General features: G+C 37.4%; 1 pseudogene; it reads left to right on the forward strand.

Moving 5' to 3' along the window:
- Positions 1-1,706: 1,706 nt before the first annotated feature.
- LOC102755716 lies at positions 1,707-2,237 on the forward strand (annotated as a pseudogene).
- The last annotated feature ends 2,560 nt before the right edge of the window (positions 2,238-4,797 follow it).

The raw sequence follows: 4,797 nt of genomic DNA on the forward strand, positions 1-4,797 counted from the left end.
ATCAAAGATCACAGCACTACTAAATGGCAGAGCTGAGGACAAATAAGACTCTCGCACCCCACCTTCATTCTTTTCACATTTTTCAGAGACATTTGTCAGTTCTCACGCTCTCTGCAATGCTCCCATATACATTTATTCTGAGGAGACAATGATCTAATGTTTGGAAGACGCAGGAAAGCCGTGTGACTCTGCACTTAGATGATTATGGAAATGTCTTTCAGTGTCCCTAGCAGAGAAAACAGGTTACTAATATCTGGTCTCTCATTCACATAAAAAACTTACATTCCATTGCCTGCTTTCCTGCTCTATCTCCTGTGGATGTCTTAATAGGCATTTCAAAGTCAACACATTCAAGCATTACGTTGACTGTCCCTGAGACATATACAAAACCTCCTACTTCCCCTCTTACCCTAATTCAGGACACAGATCTCCTTGCTTGAATATTGCAATTGCCTCCCAATGCCTCCCACCCCCACACTGGCTCCCCTTCTCCCCCGCTCCCCCAATCCCAGGAAATTCTTAACACAGAAGCAGAATGACCTTTGGAAGCCTAGGTCAGACTCTGCTGTCTCTTCTCCATGAAGCCTTTCCCTGGCCAGTCCTTACCTTGCTTTATTTTTTCCACATCATTGTTACTATCCAGTAGCCTGCATACCAGTATTTGACTCATTTATTGATTTGTTTCATATATTCCTGTTTTACTAGGACATAAGCATGTCAGTTTGGACCAGTAAGTAGCACAAAGTCATCATTAAATTTGTTGAACAAATGAAAATAAAGTTTCTATTCAAAAGCCTCCAAAGGCATCAAAATAAAAACAAAATTCATTTAAATGGCCACATTTTAAATCAAAGTCTTCATGGTATCATTTTAGAACCTTGCTATCATAATTCTAGAATTAGCCTTAAAATTAAGAGGAAACAAATATGATTTAAATAAAAAGAGCCCTAGGTAATCTACCTCACCACCCCAAGCCACCTGCACTTCTCTCTCTGCTCACTCAGTCCTGACACAGCTCCTTGGAAGTCCTAAGCATTTCCCACCCTGGACTTCACTCCTCCCTTCTCCTTACTCCTGCTGCTTGGATTCCCCTTTTGCAGACATCTCTCCGCTCCCTCCCTCATGTTCTTCAGGTCTCTCTTCAAACAGAGATGGCACCAGAGTCTTCCCTGAGTACCTGGCACAAAATAAGGATGACCCCACTCTGCACGTCTCTCCCCCATAGCCAGTGTTCTCATTCTTTACAGTTCTACCAAGATGATACACATTTTCTAATTATTGGCTTATTGCTTATGTACACTTCATGTAGGGAGCAGTCTGGTTTGTTTGCTACTGTATTCTAGTTGGTATAGAGGAGTCGCTCAATATATATTTTTGAATGAATAAATGTGTAGATAAGTGACTAAATAATTTTCATAGTTGGTTTTTAGTAATTTCTCTTTACTCAACACTTATTGCTAATATTTTTCCCAGTTTCACATTGGACACATTTTTATGGTATTTTAAAAACAGATTATTTTCTAAAGAAAAAAATTGTCTATATATTATGTATTTAATAGGATTATTGACTAATTTATTCAACACTAATTTTATCTACCTCTATCTTTCTATTCATAGATGATTCCAGGTTATTTACTCCTTTTCATGTGTCCTTAGGAGACTCTTTTACTTATTACCATTTTAAGAGATGAACTGGGAATGTGGCACATCCTGCTATCTATGAAATACAGCATCAGCTGGACCTCCTTCATGAATGCAGGGTGACCCTTCAGTTATTTAAGGATGTAAAACAAAACCAAACCAAACCTGGAGAACTGAGAAAAAAGGCTATGGAAGGGGCCATTGATGCTTCATTAAAAAACTCTACAGTGCTCATCGATCCATTTTAAATACTTCCGGCAGCAAACAAAGCAGTTCTCCTCTAGAAACTGGGAGAAATGAAGACGAGAACTCTATTGAAATTATTTCCGGCCTTTCCCCAAATGATAATATTTCAGAGGCTTTGAAACAATTGCTGTCTCAGCAAATGGCAGTTCAATTCTAATTGTTTACATTGAAAATGGAGGAAATAAATTAAGAAGACCTACTATTTCAGATAAAAAGTTTCTCTGAAAAATCTTCCCGAATAACAAATTACAAATGTCAAAAAGATATACAAACTATCCTCACAAGAGGAAAATATTGAGAAATTATTGAATGGTGTCACCTGTAGAATGTAAACAAAAAATGTTTTGTGAAATGACAAATACTTAAAAATTTCAGCATACAAAAATTATTACAGTTTTATGATGTGGTTAATAATGCTCTTTCTATTTAAATCGATTTGTTTCCTCTTAATCTTAAGGATAATTCTAAAATTATGATAGCAAGGTTCTGAAATGATACTATGAAGACTTTGATTTAAAATGTGGGGAGGGAGAAGGAGAGACTGGGTAAAAGAAGGTGAAGGGATTAGCCAAAGAACATATATCCATATATGTGGTTACTTGATGAAGGTGTTGTCTGCCAGATTTCTCCACTGTTAATTTACAATTTCCCCCTTGTAATTTTAGCATCCATTAGTGGATCTTGATAGCAATAGTTATTGTGGTGTCCTTATGGTTCCCTCATTCCTTCTACATTTACTGATTATAATTCTTCTCTAAAAAGGAATGGTCTCTATCCTGGCAGGTGTGGCACACTGGTTGGAGCCTTGTCCTTGCACCAAGGGTCTCAGGTTCGATTCCTGGTCAAGGGCATGTAACTGGGTTGCAGGTTCAATTCCCATCCCAGTCTAAGCATGTGCAGGAGGCAACCAATGGATATCTCTCTCACACATCAATCTTTTCCCCCTTCTCTCACCCTTCTCCCCTTCCTTCCTCTCTTTTGAAAAAAATTAAAAAAAATATCCTCGTGTGAGGACTAATAATAACAACAACAAAAGTTGTCTCATCTCTCCCACTTATTTATACTATTATTTATTTATGACAGTAAGGGCTCATGGATATTTGTTATAATATTGAATTACAATCCATATTGTTTTTGTTTATTTTGTTTCTCATTTTGTTCCAGCTTTGGATGCTGTGACTTCCTCTAAGTTGGCTCCTTGCCCCCTTGCCATGCCTCCGATACCAAAAGGTACCCCACATTCATCTTGTCTTTTTTCATGACTTAGCCCTGGAATTGACCATTTATCGAAAGAAAGATATAGATAATTCTTAATTGTTTAACATTTGCTAAATAGTTTACAGATTGTAATTTATTTTATTAATATTATTTTAATGTTTATTCTTAATCCTCGCTCGAGGATATTTTTCCATTGATTTTTAGGGAGAGTGGAAGAGAGAAGGAAGAACAGAGAGAAACATCAATGTGAGGGAAATCACGGTGGTTGCCTCCTGCATGAGCCCCAACCAGGGCCAGGAAATCACATTGCCTCCTGCATGAGCCCCAACCAGGGCCCTGGCCAGGGAAGAACCTGCAACCAAGTAGGTGCCCTTGACTGGAATGGAACCCAGGACCCTTTGGTCCACAGACCATCGCTCTATCCACTGAACCAAACCAGCGAGGGCTATTTTTTTCTTCATATGCAATATTATTTAGGCTACAGGAAATGCTGATTAACCTACAATGACAAAGATAAATAGTTCGGGAACCAAAAAGAATACAGATTTTTATAATGTCTTTATATGCCTATTTTAAAAACTTGTTTATTTAATGATAACTTTGGTAAAATCTAACAATGTTTAGAGATTATTTATAATACCGATGATCTAAGCTGCCAATTTCTATGAACAATCATAAAAATATTCACTGCACAATTTCCTGAGATGTTAACAGCACAAGGTTTAGTGTTAAACTGACATACTTGCTCATTCTCTCCTTTGTTTGTCTCCTGAGAGATGTGTGTCTGATCGTACAGGTAACAACATGAAAAGGGTTGCTGGGTCGAGAACCCAAGTTCTGTTCAACAACCAAGACATTTTTTCATGAACATTTTGGTCGAGAACCTAACTGATCGAGATGGGAGATGTTCAAGAACGGAGGTTTGACTGTACTGTTCTGCATCTCAAACCCTGAAAACCAGGAGTACTACTGATGATCAGGGGCAGGAGAAAATAGATGTGTCTGTTCAAACAAAGCTAGTGAATGGGCCCATCTTCTGCCTTTTTGTCTTATTCAGGCCCTCAGTAGATTGGATGATGACCATCCATATTGGAGAGGGTGATCTTCTTTAGTAGTAAACCGTTTCTAATGCTAATCTCTGCTGGACACGCCATCACAAAAAATAATATTTTACCAATATCTGAAAATCCCTTAGCCTAGTTAAGTTAGCATTAAGCATCACAGTTAGAGACTAATGGAATTAATGTATTTTGAGAACCTGTCATCTGAGAATGTGTGACATCCGAAGAAGGAAAGAATAGATTCTAAAGTTTAGAAAGTGGAACTTCTAAAAGTGTAGTGAAAAGTTTGTATTACTCTATAACATTAAGTTTTGAAAGAAAATATAACTTTAGAAGGTTGGAAAGTTCTCAAAAGATGTAATTATGACTGTATAATCCTATAGATTGAATTGTATGAAGCTACAGAAGGCATGCTTATCAAATATGTAGATGACATGAAGCCTGGCAAGAGAATGAACACATTGTATGTCAGAACCAGAACTGAAATAACAAAAAAATCTTGTCAGTCTGTAGCAATGGGATGAATCTCTAAAAAAGGTAGAAATACAGGGATTAACATAAGATCCTACATTGGATCCAAAAACCGAACTGCCCAATGAAATTGGAAGTAATGTATGTAACATGGCACCAT

This window comes from Myotis davidii, unplaced genomic scaffold (genome assembly GCF_000327345.1).
Source record: "Myotis davidii unplaced genomic scaffold, ASM32734v1 scaffold573, whole genome shotgun sequence".
In the NCBI taxonomy this organism is placed as follows: Eukaryota; Metazoa; Chordata; class Mammalia; order Chiroptera; family Vespertilionidae; genus Myotis; species Myotis davidii.